Here is a 16,672-nt window from a genome sequence, read left to right as displayed (position 1 = left end):
GAGTGGTATTCTGGGTACCTCCAGGCTGAGAGTACTGCTACGTTCTCAGTTCCCTAAGAACGCAGCTAGTTGAAAGCTGGCCTGCAGGCATGCTTCCTTGTGCGACCTGAGGTCAGGGCAGGACCCTCCCGAATCCTGACTGCCCGTAGACATAGGTCCCAGCATTCTTATGTTAGGCGCCGGAGGAGGTTTTGTGAAGAGCGGGTGGAAGTGACAGGATTCTCCTCAAGTGTATCTGATCTCAATACAGACATTGCAAACGTCCTTGTTCAATGAGAGTGTAGCTAGGTTCTAGCTCCCATCAAAGGGTATGGGAGACATCTGCCTGCAAAGCATACACACTTCCGAGAGTTGAGCTTATGGACTATCCCTCCCACATCCTGCCTGCATGTACACCGCGCTCGTAACAGGCCTAGCCCTGATGCGTGCCTGAAGTGTTGTGAGAGGTAAGTGGAAAGTCCCGGCCCACAAGACTAGTGCATCCAAGCTCAATCCAGCGATTTCCTAGTATTCCCTGTGTGAACCAGGCGCTACATCCTAAGTGCCATATGAGAGAAGCTAGCTGAACGCCTTGTCCAAAAGCAACTTACTTCGGAGAGTTGAGCTCACCCTCAGTCCCTCACAGTTGCATACTGCCTGCAGAAAGAGTTTCCAACATCTGCAGCACAGCCGTTTGTCAGAGGTTTGTGAGACGCAAGTGGAAAGAGCAGACCTGGATGGTGTCTCCAGCTGCAGTGGAGTTGTATTCTGCGTACCACCTGCCTTAGAACACTTTAACGTTCTCAGTGCTCGAGGAACGCACCTAGTTGAAAGCTGGCTTGTAGGCGTGCTTCCTTCTGCGAGCTGAGTTCAGGGCAGGACCTCCAGCATCCTGACTCCCGGTAGGCATAGGGCCCAGCATTCTTATGTCGGGCGCCTGAGGATGTTGTGTGAAGAGCGTGTGGAAGGGACAGGATTCTCCTCAAGTGTATCAGATCTCAATACAGACATTGCAAACGTCCTTCTTCAATGAGAGTGTAGCTTGGTCCTAGCTCCCATCAAAGTGTCTAGCAGACATCTGCCTGCAAAGCATACACACTTCCGAGAGTAGAGCTTATGGACTGTCCCTCCCACATCCTGCCTGCATGTACACCGCGCTCCTAAAAGGCCTAGCCCCGATGTGTGCCTGAAGTGTTGTGAGAGGTACGTGGAAAGTCCCGCCCCACAAGACTAGTGCATCCAAGCTCAATCCAGCGATTTCCTAGTATTCCCTGTGTGACCCAGGTGCTACATCCTAAGTGCCATACGAGAGAAGCTAGCTGAACGCCTTGTACAGAAGCAACTTACTTCGGACAGTTGAGCTCACCCTCAGTCCCTCACAGTTGCACACTGCCTGCAGAAAGCGTTTCTAACATCTGCATCAGAGCCGTTTGTCAGAGGCTTGTGAGACGCAAGTGGAATAAGCAGACCTGGATGGTGTCTCCAGCTGCAGTGGAGTTGTATTCTGCGCACCTCCTGGCATAGAACACTGTTACGTTCGGAGTGCTCGAGGAACGCAGCTAGTTGAAAGCTGGCTTGCAGGCGTGCTTCCTTCTGCGAGCTGAGTTCAGGGCAGGACCTCCCGCATACTGACTCCCCGTAGACATAGGTCCCAGCTTCCTTATGTTAGGCGCCAGAAGAGGTTGTGTGAAGAGCGTGTGGAAGTGACAGGATTCTCCTCAAGTGTATCAGATCTCAATATAGACATTGCAAACGTCCTTGTTCTTTGAGAGTGTAGCTCCCTTCAAAGGGTATGGGAGACATCTGCCTCCAAAGCATACACACTTCCGAGAGTTGAGCTTATGGACTGTCCCTCCCACATCCTGCCTGCATGTACACCACGCTCCTAACAGGTCTAGCTCCGGTGCGTGCCTGAAGTGTTGTGAGAGGTAAATGGAAAATCCCGGCCCACAAGACTAGTGCATCCAAGCTCAATCCAGCGATTTCCTAGTATTCCCTGTGTGACCCAGGTGCTACATCCTAAGTGCCATACGAGAGAAGCTAGCTGAACGCCTTGTACAGAAGCAACTTACTTCGGACAGTTGAGCTCACCCTCAGTCCCTCACAGTTGCACACTGCCTGCAGAAAGCGTTTCTAACATCTGCATCAGAGCCATTTGTCAGAGGCTTGTGAGACGCAAGTGGAATAAGCAGACCTGGATGGTGTCTCCAGCTGCAGTGGAGTTGTATTCTGCGCACCTCCTGGCATAGAACACTGTTACGTTCGGAGTGCTCGAGGAACGCAGCTAGTTGAAAGCTGGCTTGCAGGCGTGCTTCCTTCTGCGAGCTGAGTTCAGGGCAGGACCTCCCGCATCCTGACTCCCCGTAGACATAGGTCCCAGCTTCCTTGTGTTAAGCGCCAGAAGAGGTTGTGTGAATAGCATGTGGAAGTGACAGGATTCTCCTCAAGTGTATCTGATCTCAATACAGACATTGCAAACGTCCTTGTTCAATGAGAGTGTAGCTAGGTTCTAGCTCCCATCAAAGGGTATGGGAGACATCTGCCTGCAAAGCATACACACTTCCGAGAGTAGAGCTTATGGACTGTCCCTCCCACATCCTGCCTGCATGTACACCGCGCTCCTAAAAGGCCTAGCCCCGATGTGTGCCTGAAGTGTTGTGAGAGGTACGTGGAAAATCCCGCCCCACAAGACTAGTGCATCCAAGCTCAATCCAGCGATTTCCTAGTATTCCCTGTGTGACCCAGGTGCTACATCCTAAGAGCCATACGAGAGAAGCTAGCTGAACGCCTTGTACAGAAACAACTTACTTCGGAGAGTGGAGCTACCCTCAGTCCCTCACAGTTTCACACTGCCTGCGGAAAGAGTTTCCAACATCTGCACCTCGGCGGTTTGTCAGAGGCTTGTGAGACGCAAGTGGAATAAGCAGACCTGGATGGTGTCTCCATCTGCAGTGGAGTGGTATTCTGGGTACCTCCTGGCATAGAACACTGTTACGTTCGGAGTGCTCGAGGAACGCAGCTAGTTGAAAGCTGGCTTGCAGGCGTGCTTCCTTCTGCGAGCTGAGTTCAGGGCAGGACCTCCAGCATGCTGACTCCCCGTAGACATAGGTCCCAGCTTCCTTATGTTAGGCGCCAGAAGAGGTTGTGTGAATAGCATGTGGAAGTGACAGGATTCTCCTCAAGTGTATCAGATCTCAATACAGACATTGCAAACGTCCTTGTTCTTTGAGAGTGTAGCTCCCTTCAAAGGGTATGGGAGACATCTGCCTCCAAAGCATACACACTTCCGAGAGTTGAGCTTATGGACTGTCCCTCCCACATCCTGCCTGCATGTACACCGCGCTCCTAACAGGCCTAGCCCCGGTGCGTGCCTGAAGTGTTGTGAGAGGTAAATGGAAAGTCCCGGCCCACAAGACTAGTGCATCCAAGCTCAATCCAGCGATTTCCTAGTATTCCCTGTGTGACCCAGGTGCTACATCCTAAGTGCCATACGAGAGAAGCTAGCTGAACGCCTTGTATAGAAGCAACTTGCTTCGGACAGTTGAGCTAACCCTCAGTCCCTCACAGTTGCACACTGCCTGCAGAAAGAGTTTCTAACATCTGCACCAGAGCCGTTTGTCAGAGGCTTGTGAGACGCAAGTGGAATAAGCAGACCTGGATGGTGTCTCCAGCTGCAGTGGAGTTGTATTCTGCGTACCTCCTGGCGTAGAACACTGTTACGTTCTCAGTGCTCGAGGAACGCAGCTAGTTGAAAGCTGGCTTGCAGGCGTGCTTCCTTCTGCGAGCTGAGTTCAGGGCTGGACCTCCCGCATCCTGACTCCCCGTAGACATAGGTCCCAGCTTCCTTGTGTTAGGCGCCAGAAGAGGTTGTGTGAATAGCATGTGGAAGTGACAGGATTCTCCTCAAGTGTATCTGATCTCAATACAGACATTGCAAACGTCCTTGTTCAATGAGAGTGTAGCTAGGTTCTAGCTCCCATCAAAGGGTATGGGAGACATCTGCCTGCAAAGCATACACACTTCCGAGAGTTGAGCTTATGGACTATCCCTCCCACATCCTGCCTGCATGTACACCGCGCTCGTAACAGGCCTAGCCCTGATGCGTGCCTGAAGTGTTGTGAGAGGTAAGTGGAAAGTCCCGGCCCACAAGACTAGTGCATCCAAGCTCAATCCAGCGATTTCCTAGTATTCCCTGTGTGAACCAGGCGCTACATCCTAAGTGCCATATGAGAGAAGCTAGCTGAACGCCTTGTCCAAAAGCAACTTACTTCGGAGAGTTGAGCTCACCCTCAGTCCCTCACAGTTGCATACTGCCTGCAGAAAGAGTTTCCAACATCTGCAGCACAGCCGTTTGTCAGAGGTTTGTGAGACGCAAGTGGAAAGAGCAGACCTGGATGGTGTCTCCAGCTGCAGTGGAGTTGTATTCTGCGTACCACCTGCCTTAGAACACTTTAACGTTCTCAGTGCTCGAGGAACGCACCTAGTTGAAAGCTGGCTTGTAGGCGTGCTTCCTTCTGCGAGCTGAGTTCAGGGCAGGACCTCCAGCATCCTGACTCCCGGTAGGCATAGGGCCCAGCATTCTTATGTCGGGCGCCTGAGGATGTTGTGTGAAGAGCGTGTGGAAGGGACAGGATTCTCCTCAAGTGTATCAGATCTCAATACAGACATTGCAAACGTCCTTCTTCAATGAGAGTGTAGCTTGGTCCTAGCTCCCATCAAAGTGTCTAGCAGACATCTGCCTGCAAAGCATACACACTTCCGAGAGTAGAGCTTATGGACTGTCCCTCCCACATCCTGCCTGCATGTACACCGCGCTCCTAAAAGGCCTAGCCCCGATGTGTGCCTGAAGTGTTGTGAGAGGTACGTGGAAAGTCCCGCCCCACAAGACTAGTGCATCCAAGCTCAATCCAGCGATTTCCTAGTATTCCCTGTGTGACCCAGGTGCTACATCCTAAGTGCCATACGAGAGAAGCTAGCTGAACGCCTTGTACAGAAGCAACTTACTTCGGACAGTTGAGCTCACCCTCAGTCCCTCACAGTTGCACACTGCCTGCAGAAAGCGTTTCTAACATCTGCATCAGAGCCGTTTGTCAGAGGCTTGTGAGACGCAAGTGGAATAAGCAGACCTGGATGGTGTCTCCAGCTGCAGTGGAGTTGTATTCTGCGCACCTCCTGGCATAGAACACTGTTACGTTCGGAGTGCTCGAGGAACGCAGCTAGTTGAAAGCTGGCTTGCAGGCGTGCTTCCTTCTGCGAGCTGAGTTCAGGGCAGGACCTCCCGCATACTGACTCCCCGTAGACATAGGTCCCAGCTTCCTTATGTTAGGCGCCAGAAGAGGTTGTGTGAAGAGCGTGTGGAAGTGACAGGATTCTCCTCAAGTGTATCAGATCTCAATATAGACATTGCAAACGTCCTTGTTCTTTGAGAGTGTAGCTCCCTTCAAAGGGTATGGGAGACATCTGCCTCCAAAGCATACACACTTCCGAGAGTTGAGCTTATGGACTGTCCCTCCCACATCCTGCCTGCATGTACACCACGCTCCTAACAGGTCTAGCTCCGGTGCGTGCCTGAAGTGTTGTGAGAGGTAAATGGAAAATCCCGGCCCACAAGACTAGTGCATCCAAGCTCAATCCAGCGATTTCCTAGTATTCCCTGTGTGACCCAGGTGCTACATCCTAAGTGCCATACGAGAGAAGCTAGCTGAACGCCTTGTACAGAAGCAACTTACTTCGGACAGTTGAGCTCACCCTCAGTCCCTCACAGTTGCACACTGCCTGCAGAAAGCGTTTCTAACATCTGCATCAGAGCCATTTGTCAGAGGCTTGTGAGACGCAAGTGGAATAAGCAGACCTGGATGGTGTCTCCAGCTGCAGTGGAGTTGTATTCTGCGCACCTCCTGGCATAGAACACTGTTACGTTCGGAGTGCTCGAGGAACGCAGCTAGTTGAAAGCTGGCTTGCAGGCGTGCTTCCTTCTGCGAGCTGAGTTCAGGGCAGGACCTCCCGCATCCTGACTCCCCGTAGACATAGGTCCCAGCTTCCTTGTGTTAAGCGCCAGAAGAGGTTGTGTGAATAGCATGTGGAAGTGACAGGATTCTCCTCAAGTGTATCTGATCTCAATACAGACATTGCAAACGTCCTTGTTCAATGAGAGTGTAGCTAGGTTCTAGCTCCCATCAAAGGGTATGGGAGACATCTGCCTGCAAAGCATACACACTTCCGAGAGTAGAGCTTATGGACTGTCCCTCCCACATCCTGCCTGCATGTACACCGCGCTCCTAAAAGGCCTAGCCCCGATGTGTGCCTGAAGTGTTGTGAGAGGTACGTGGAAAATCCCGCCCCACAAGACTAGTGCATCCAAGCTCAATCCAGCGATTTCCTAGTATTCCCTGTGTGACCCAGGTGCTACATCCTAAGAGCCATACGAGAGAAGCTAGCTGAACGCCTTGTACAGAAACAACTTACTTCGGAGAGTGGAGCTACCCTCAGTCCCTCACAGTTTCACACTGCCTGCGGAAAGAGTTTCCAACATCTGCACCTCGGCGGTTTGTCAGAGGCTTGTGAGACGCAAGTGGAATAAGCAGACCTGGATGGTGTCTCCATCTGCAGTGGAGTGGTATTCTGGGTACCTCCTGGCATAGAACACTGTTACGTTCGGAGTGCTCGAGGAACGCAGCTAGTTGAAAGCTGGCTTGCAGGCGTGCTTCCTTCTGCGAGCTGAGTTCAGGGCAGGACCTCCAGCATGCTGACTCCCCGTAGACATAGGTCCCAGCTTCCTTATGTTAGGCGCCAGAAGAGGTTGTGTGAATAGCATGTGGAAGTGACAGGATTCTCCTCAAGTGTATCAGATCTCAATACAGACATTGCAAACGTCCTTGTTCTTTGAGAGTGTAGCTCCCTTCAAAGGGTATGGGAGACATCTGCCTCCAAAGCATACACACTTCCGAGAGTTGAGCTTATGGACTGTCCCTCCCACATCCTGCCTGCATGTACACCGCGCTCCTAACAGGCCTAGCCCCGGTGCGTGCCTGAAGTGTTGTGAGAGGTAAATGGAAAGTCCCGGCCCACAAGACTAGTGCATCCAAGCTCAATCCAGCGATTTCCTAGTATTCCCTGTGTGACCCAGGTGCTACATCCTAAGTGCCATACGAGAGAAGCTAGCTGAACGCCTTGTATAGAAGCAACTTGCTTCGGACAGTTGAGCTAACCCTCAGTCCCTCACAGTTGCACACTGCCTGCAGAAAGAGTTTCTAACATCTGCACCAGAGCCGTTTGTCAGAGGCTTGTGAGACGCAAGTGGAATAAGCAGACCTGGATGGTGTCTCCAGCTGCAGTGGAGTTGTATTCTGCGTACCTCCTGGCGTAGAACACTGTTACGTTCTCAGTGCTCGAGGAACGCAGCTAGTTGAAAGCTGGCTTGCAGGCGTGCTTCCTTCTGCGAGCTGAGTTCAGGGCTGGACCTCCCGCATCCTGACTCCCCGTAGACATAGGTCCCAGCTTCCTTGTGTTAGGCGCCAGAAGAGGTTGTGTGAATAGCATGTGGAAGTGACAGGATTCTCCTCAAGTGTATCTGATCTCAATACAGACATTGCAAACGTCCTTGTTCAATGAGAGTGTACTTTGGTCCTAGCTCCCATCAAAGTGTCTAGAAGACATCTTCCTGCAAAGCATACACACTTCCGTGAGTAGAGCTTATGGACTATCCCTCCCACATCCTGCCTGCAGGTACACCGCGCTAACAGGCCTAGCCCCGATGCGTGCCTGAGGTGTTGTGAGAGGTAAGTGGAAAGTCCCGGCCAACAAGACTAGTGCATCCAAGCTCAATCCAGCGATTTCCTAGTATTCCCTGTGTGACCCAGGTGCTACATCCTAAGAGCCATACGAGAGAAGCTAGCTGAACGCCTTGTCCAGAAACAACTTACTTCGGAGAGTGGAGCTACCCTCAGTCCCTCACAGTTTCACACTGCCTGCGGAAAGAGTTTCCAACATCTGCACCTCGGCGGTTTGTCAGAGGCTTGTGAGACGCAAGTGGAATAAGCAGACCTGGATGGTGTCTCCAGCTGCAGTGGAGTGGTATTCTGGGTACCTCCAGGCTGAGAGTACTGCTACGTTCTCAGTTCCCTAAGAACGCAGCTAGTTGAAAGCTGGCCTGCAGGCATGCTTCCTTGTGCGAGCTGAGGTCCGGGCAGGACCCTCCCGAATCCTGACTGCCCGTAGACATAGGTCCCAGCATTCTTATGTTAGGCGCCGGAGGAGGTTTTGTGAAGAGCGGGTGGAAGTGACAGGATTCTCCTCAAGTGTATCTGATCTCAATACAGACATTGCAAACGTCCTTGTTCAATGAGAGTGTAGCTAGGTTCTAGCTCCCATCAAAGGGTATGGGAGACATCTGCCTGCAAAGCATACACACTTCCGAGAGTTGAGCTTATGGACTATCCCTCCCACATCCTGCCTGCATGTACACCGCTCTCGTAACAGGCCTAGCCCTGATGCGTGCCTGAAGTGTTGTGAGAGGTAAGTGGAAAGTCCCGGCCCACAAGACTAGTGCATCCAAGCTCAATCCAGCGATTTCCTAGTATTCCCTGTGTGAACCAGGCGCTACATCCTAAGTGCCATATGAGAGAAGCTAGCTGAACGCCTTGTCCAAAAGCAACTTACTTCAGACAGTTGAGCTCACCCTCAGTCCCTCACAGTTGCACACTGCCTGCAGAAAGCGTTTCTAACATCTGCATCAGAGCCGTTTGTCAGAGGCTTGTGAGACGCAAGTGGAATAAGCAGACCTGGATGGTGTCTCCAGCTGCAGTGGAGTTGTATTCTGCGCACCTCCTGGCATAGAACACTGTTACGTTCGGAGTGCCCGAGGAACGCAGCTAGTTGAAAGCTGGCTTGCAGGCGTGCTTCCTTCTGCGAGCTGAGTTCAGGGCAGGACCTCCCGCATACTGACTCCCCGTAGACATAGGTCCCAGCTTCCTTACGTTAGGCGCCAGAAGAGGTTGTGTGAAGAGCGTGTGGAAGTGACAGGATTCTCCTCAAGTGTATCAGATCTCAATACAGACATTGCAAACGTCCTTGTTCTTTGAGAGTGTAGCTCCCTTCAAAGGGTATGGGAGACATCTGCCTCCAAAGCATACACACTTCCGAGAGTTGAGCTTATGGACTGTCCCTCCCACATCCTGCCTGCATGTACACCGCGCTCCTAACAGGCCTAGCCCCGGTGCGTGCCTGAAGTGTTGTGAGAGGTAAATGGAAAGTCCCGGCCCACAAGACTAGTGCATCCAAGCTCAATCCAGCGATTTCCTAGTATTCCCTGTGTGAACCAGGTGCTACATCCTAAGTGCCATACGAGAGAAGCTAGCTGAACGCCTTGTATAGAAGCAACTTACTTCGGACAGTTGAGCTAATCCTCAGTCCCTCACAGTTGCACACTGCCTGCAGAAAGAGTTTCTAACATCTGCACCAGAGCCGTTTGTCAGAGGCTTGTGAGACGCAAGTGGAATAAGCAGACCTGGATGGTGTCTCCAGCTGCAGTGGAGTTGTATTCTGCGTACCTCCTGGCGTAGAACACTGTTACGTTCTCAGTGCTCGAGGAACGCAGCTAGTTGAAAGCTGGCTTGCAGGCGTGCTTCCTTCTGCGAGCTGAGTTCAGGGCTGGGCCTCCCGCATCCTGACTCCCCGTAGACATAGGTCCCAGCTTCCTTGTGTTAGGCGCCAGAAGAGGTTGTGTGAATAGCATGTGGAAGTGACAGGATTCTCCTCAAGTGTATCTGATCTCAATACAGACATTGCAAACGTCTTTGTTCAATGAGAGTGTACTTTGGTCCTAGCTCCCATCAAAGTGTCTAGAAGACATCTTCCTGCAAAGCATACACACTTCCGAGAGTAGAGCTTATGGACTATCCCTCCCACATCCTGCCTGCAGGTACACCGCGCTAACAGGCCTAGCCCCGATGCGTGCCTGAGGTGTTGTGAGAGGTAAGTGGAAAGTCCCGGCCAACAAGACTAGTGCATCCAAGCTCAATCCAGCGATTTCCTAGTATTCCCTGTGTGACCCAGGTGCTACATCCTAAGAGCCATACGAGAGAAGCTAGCTGAACGCCTTGTCCAGAAACAACTTACTTCAGAGAGTGGAGCTACCCTCAGTCCCTCACAGTTTCACAGTGCCTGCGGAAAGAGTTTCCAACATCTGCACCTCGGCGGTTTGTCAGAGGCTTGTGAGACGCAAGTGGAATAAGCAGACCTGGATGGTGTCTCCAGCTGCAGTGGAGTGGTATTCTGGGTACCTCCAGGCTGAGAGTACTGCTACGTTCTCAGTTCCCTAAGAACGCAGCTAGTTGAAAGCTGGCCTGCAGGCATGCTTCCTTGTGCGAGCTGAGGTCAGGGCAGGACCCTCCCGAATCCTGACTGCCCGTAGACATAGGTCCCAGCATTCTTATGTTAGGCGCCGGAGGAGGTTTTGTGAAGAGCGGGTGGAAGTGACAGGATTCTCCTCAAGTGTATCTGATCTCAATACAGACATTGCAAACGTCCTTGTTCAATGAGAGTGTAGCTAGGTTCTAGCTCCCATCAAAGGGTATGGGAAACATCTGCCTGCAAAGCATACACACTTCCGAGAGTTGAGCTTATGGACTATCCCTCCCACATCCTGCCTGCATGTACACCGCGCTCGTAACAGGCCTAGCCCTGATGCGTGCCTGAAGTGTTGTGAGAGGTAAGTGGAAAGTCCCGGCCCACAAGACTAGTGCATCCAAGCTCAATCCAGCGATTTCCTAGTATTCCCTGTGTGACCCAGGTGCTACATCCTAAGTGCCATACGAGAGAAGCTAGCTGAACGCCTTGTACAGAAGCAACTTACTTCGGACAGTTGAGCTCACCCTCAGTCCCTCACAGTTGCACACTGCCTGCAGAAAGCGTTTCTAACATCTGCATCAGAGCCGTTTGTCAGAGGCTTGTGAGACGCAAGTGGAATAAGCAGACCTGGATGGTGTCTCCAGCTGCAGTGGAGTTGTATTCTGCGCACCTCCTGGCATAGAACACTGTTACGTTCGGAGTGCTCGAGGAACGCAGCTAGTTGAAAGCTGGCTTGCAGGCGTGCTTCCTTCTGCGAGCTGAGTTCAGGGCAGGACCTCCCGCATCCTGACTCCCCGTAGACATAGGTCCCAGCTTCCTTGTGTTAAGCGCCAGAAGAGGTTGTGTGAATAGCATGTGGAAGTGACAGGATTCTCCTCAAGTGTATCTGATCTCAATACAGACATTGCAAACGTCCTTGTTCAATGAGAGTGTAGCTAGGTTCTAGCTCCCATCAAAGGGTATGGGAGACATCTGCCTGCAAAGCATACACACTTCCGAGAGTTGAGCTTATGGACTATCCCTCCCACATCCTGCCTGCATGTACACCGCGCTCGTAACAGGCCTAGCCCTGATGCGTGCCTGAAGTGTTGTGAGAGGTAAGTGGAAAGTCCCGGCCCACAAGACTAGTGCATCCAAGCTCAATCCAGCGATTTCCTAGTATTCCCTGTGTGAACCAGGCGCTACATCCTAAGTGCCATATGAGAGAAGCTAGCTGAACGCCTTGTCCAAAAGCAACTTAGTTCGGAGAGTTGAGCTCACCCTCAGTCCCTCACAGTTGCATACTGCCTGCAGAAAGAGTTTCCAACATCTGCAGCACAGCCGTTTCTCAGAGGTTTGTGAGACGCAAGTGGAAAGAGCAGACCTGGATGGTGTCTCCAGCTGCAGTGGAGTTGTATTCTGCGTACCACCTGGCTTAGAACACTTTAACGTTCTCAGTGCTCGAGGAACGCACCTAGTTGAAAGCTGGCTTGTAGGCGTGCTTCCTTCTGCGAGCTGAGTTCAGGGCAGGACCTCCAGCATCCTGACTCCCGGTAGGCATAGGGCCCAGCATTCTTATGTCGGGCGCCTGAGGATGTTGTGTGAAGAGCGTGTGGAAGGGACAGGATTCTCCTCAAGTGTATCAGATCTCAATACAGACATTGCAAACGTCCTTGTTCAATGAGAGTGTAGCTTGGTCCTAGCTCCCATTAAAGTGTCTAGCAGACATCTGCCTGCAAAGCATACACACTTCCGAGAGTAGAGCTTATGGACTGTCCCTCCCACATCCTGCCTGCATGTACACCGCGCTCCTAAAAGGCCTAGCCCCGATGTGTGCCTGAAGTGTTGTGAGAGGTACGTGGAAAATCCCGCCCCACAAGACTAGTGCATCCAAGCTCAATCCAGCGATTTCCTAGTATTCCCTGTGTGACCCAGGTGCTACATCCTAAGAGCCATACGAGAGAAGCTAGCTGAACGCCTTGTACAGAAACAACTTACTTCGGAGAGTGGAGCTACCCTCAGTCCCTCACAGTTTCACACTGCCTGCGGAAAGAGTTTCCAACATCTGCACCTCGGCGGTTTGTCAGAGGCTTGTGAGACGCAAGTGGAATAAGCAGACCTGGATGGTGTCTCCATCTGCAGTGGAGTGGTATTCTGGGTACCTCCTGGCATAGAACACTGTTACGTTCGGAGTGCTCGAGGAACGCAGCTAGTTGAAAGCTGGCTTGCAGGCGTGCTTCCTTCTGCGAGCTGAGTTCAGGGCAGGACCTCCAGCATGCTGACTCCCCGTAGACATAGGTCCCAGCTTCCTTATGTTAGGCGCCAGAAGAGGTTGTGTGAATAGCATGTGGAAGTGACAGGATTCTCCTCAAGTGTATCAGATCTCAATACAGACATTGCAAACGTCCTTGTTCTTTGAGAGTGTAGCTCCCTTCAAAGGGTATGGGAGACATCTGCCTCCAAAGCATACACACTTCCGAGAGTTGAGCTTATGGACTGTCCCTCCCACATCCTGCCTGCATGTACACCGCGCTCCTAACAGGCCTAGCCCCGGTGCGTGCCTGAAGTGTTGTGAGAGGTAAATGGAAAGTCCCGGCCCACAAGACTAGTGCATCCAAGCTCAATCCAGCGATTTCCTAGTATTCCCTGTGTGACCCAGGTGCTACATCCTAAGTGCCATACGAGAGAAGCTAGCTGAACGCCTTGTATAGAAGCAACTTGCTTCGGACAGTTGAGCTAACCCTCAGTCCCTCACAGTTGCACACTGCCTGCAGAAAGAGTTTCTAACATCTGCACCAGAGCCGTTTGTCAGAGGCTTGTGAGACGCAAGTGGAATAAGCAGACCTGGATGGTGTCTCCAGCTGCAGTGGAGTTGTATTCTGCGTACCTCCTGGCGTAGAACACTGTTACGTTCTCAGTGCTCGAGGAACGCAGCTAGTTGAAAGCTGGCTTGCAGGCGTGCTTCCTTCTGCGAGCTGAGTTCAGGGCTCGACCTCCCGCATCCTGACTCCCCGTAGACATAGGTCCCAGCTTCCTTGTGTTAGGCGCCAGAAGAGGTTGTGTGAATAGCATGTGGAAGTGACAGGATTCTCCTCAAGTGTATCTGATCTCAATACAGACATTGCAAACGTCCTTGGTCAATGAGAGTGTACTTTGGTCCTAGCTCCCATCAAAGTGTCTAGAAGACATCTTCCTGCAAAGCATACACACTTCCGAGAGTAGAGCTTATGGACTATCCCTCCCACATCCTGCCTGCAGGTACACCGCGCTAACAGGCCTAGCCCCGATGCGTGCCTGAGGTGTTGTGAGAGGTAAGTGGAAAGTCCCGGCCAACAAGACTAGTGCATCCAAGCTCAATCCAGCGATTTCCTAGTATTCCCTGTGTGACCCAGGTGCTACATCCTAAGAGCCATACGAGAGAAGCTAGCTGAACGCCTTGTCCAGAAACAACTTACTTCGGAGAGTGGAGCTACCCTCAGTCCCTCACAGTTTCACACTGCCTGCGGAAAGAGTTTCCAACATCTGCACCTCGGCGGTTTGTCAGAGGCTTGTGAGACGCAAGTGGAATAAGCAGACCTGGATGGTGTCTCCAGCTGCAGTGGAGTGGTATTCTGGGTACCTCCAGGCTGAGAGTACTGCTACGTTCTCAGTTCCCTAAGAACGCAGCTAGTTGAAAGCTGGCCTGCAGGCATGCTTCCTTGTGCGAGCTGAGGTCCGGGAGGACCCTCCCGAATCCTGACTGCCCGTAGACATAGGTCCCAGCATTCTTATGTTAGGCGCCGGAGGAGGTTTTGTGAAGAGCGGGTGGAAGTGACAGGATTCTCCTCAAGTGTATCTGATCTCAATACAGACATTGCAAACGTCCTTGTTCAATGAGAGTGTAGCTAGGTTCTAGCTCCCATCAAAGGGTATGGGAGACATCTGCCTGCAAAGCATACACACTTCCGAGAGTTGAGCTTATGGACTATCCCTCCCACATCCTGCCTGCATGTACACCGCGCTCGTAACAGGCCTAGCCCTGATGCGTGCCTGAGTGTTGTGAGAGGTAAGTGGAAAGTCCCGGCCCACAAGACTAGTGCATCCAAGCTCAATCCAGCGATTTCCTAGTATTCCCTGTGTGAACCAGGCGCTACATCCTAAGTGCCATATGAGAGAAGCTAGCTGAACGCCTTGTCCAAAAGCAACTTAGTTCGGAGAGTTGAGCTCACCCTCAGTCCCTCACAGTTGCATACTGCCTGCAGAAAGAGTTTCCAACATCTGCAGCACAGCCGTTTGTCAGAGGTTTGTGAGACGCAAGTGGAAAGAGCAGACCTGGATGGTGTCTCCAGCTGCAGTGGAGTTGTATTCTGCGTACCACCTGGCTTAGAACACTTTAACGTTCTCAGTGCTCGAGGAACGCACCTAGTTGAAAGCTGGCTTGTAGGCGTGCTTCCTTCTGCCAGCTGAGTTCAGGGCAGGACCTCCAGCATCCTGACTCCCGGTAGGCATAGGTCCCAGCATTCTTATGTCGGGCGCCTGAGGATGTTGTGTGAAGAGCGTGTGGAAGGGACAGGATTCTCCTCAAGTGTATCAGATCTCAATACAGACATTGCAAACGTCCTTGTTCAATGAGAGTGTAGCTTGGTCCTAGCTCCCATCAAAGTGTCTAGCAGACATCTGCCTGCAAAACATACACACTTCCGAGAGTAGAGCTTATGGACTGTCCCTCCCACATCCTGCCTGCATGTACACCCTCGCTCCTAACAGGCCTAGCCCCGGTGCGTGCCTGAAGTGTTGTGAGAGGTAAATGGAAAGTCCCGGCCCACAAGACTAGTGCATCCAAGCTCAATCCAGCGATTTCCTAGTATTCCCTGTGTGACCCAGGTGCTACATCCTAAGTGCCATACGAGAGAAGCTAGCTGAACGCCTTGTATAGAAGCAACTTACTTCGGACAGTTGAGCTAACCCTCAGTCCCTCACAGTTGCACACTGCCTGCAGAAAGAGTTTCTAACATCTGCACCAGAGCCGTTTGTCAGAGGCTTGTGAGACGCAAGTGGAATAAGCAGACCTGGATGGTGTCTCCAGCTGCAGTGGAGTTGTATTCTGCGTACCTCCTGGCGTAGAACACTGTTACGTTCTCAGTGCTCGAGGAACGCAGCTAGTTGAAAGCTGGCTTGCAGGCGTGCTTCCTTCTGCGAGCTGAGTTCAGGGCTGGACCTCCCGCATCCTAACTCCCCGTAGACATAGGTCCCAGCTTCCTTGTGTTAGGCGCCTCAAGAGGTTGTGTGAATAGCATGTGGAAGTGACAGGATTCTCCTCAAGTGTATCTGATCTCAATACAGACATTGCAAACGTCTTTGTTCAATGAGAGTGTACTTTGGTCCTAGCTCCCATCAAAGTGTCTAGAAGACATCTTCCTGCAAAGCATACACACTTCCGAGAGTAGAGCTTATGGACTATCCCTCCCACATCCTGCCTGCAGGTACACCGCGCTAACAGGCCTAGCCCCGATGCGTGCCTGAGGTGTTGTGAGAGGTAAGTGGAAAGTCCCGGCCAACAAGACTAGTGCATCCAAGCTCAATCCAGCGATTTCCTAGTATTCCCTGTGTGACCCAGGTGCTACATCCTAAGAGCCATACGAGAGAAGCTAGCTGAACGCCTTGTCCAGAAACAACTTACTTCGGAGAGTGGAGCTACCCTCAGTCCCTCACAGTTTCACACTGCCTGCGGAAAGAGTTTCCAACATCTGCACCTCGGCGGTTTGTCAGAGGCTTGTGAGACGCAAGTGGAATAAGCAGACCTGGATGGTGTCTCCAGCTGCAGTGGAGTGGTATTCTGGGTACCTCCAGGCTGAGAGTACTGCTACGTTCTCAGTTCCCTAAGAACGCAGCTAGTTGAAAGCTGGCCTGCAGGCATGCTTCCTTGTGCGACCTGAGGTCAGGGCAGGACCCTCCCGAATCCTGACTGCCCGTAGACATAGGTCCCAGCATTCTTATGTTAGGCGCCGGAGGAGGTTTTGTGAAGAGCGGGTGGAAGTGACAGGATTCTCCTCAAGTGTATCTGATCTCAATACAGACATTGCAAACGTCCTTGTTCAATGAGAGTGTAGCTAGGTTCTAGCTCCCATCAAAGGGTATGGGAGACATCTGCCTGCAAAGCATACACACTTCCGAGAGTTGAGCTTATGGACTATCCCTCCCACATCCTGCCTGCATGTACACCGCTCTCGTAACAGGCCTAGCCCTGATGCGTGCCTGAAGTGTTGTGAGAGGTAAGTGGAAAGTCCCGGCCCACAAGACTAGTGCATCCAAGCTCAATCCAGCGATTTCCTAGTATTCCCTGTGTGAACCAGGCGCTACATCCTAAGTGCCATATGAGAGAAGCTAG

The sequence above is a fragment of the Vulpes vulpes genome, chromosome 12 (genome assembly GCF_048418805.1).
Source record: "Vulpes vulpes isolate BD-2025 chromosome 12, VulVul3, whole genome shotgun sequence".
Lineage (NCBI taxonomy): Eukaryota > Metazoa > Chordata > Mammalia > Carnivora > Canidae > Vulpes > Vulpes vulpes.
This window is presented reverse-complemented; position numbering follows the sequence as displayed.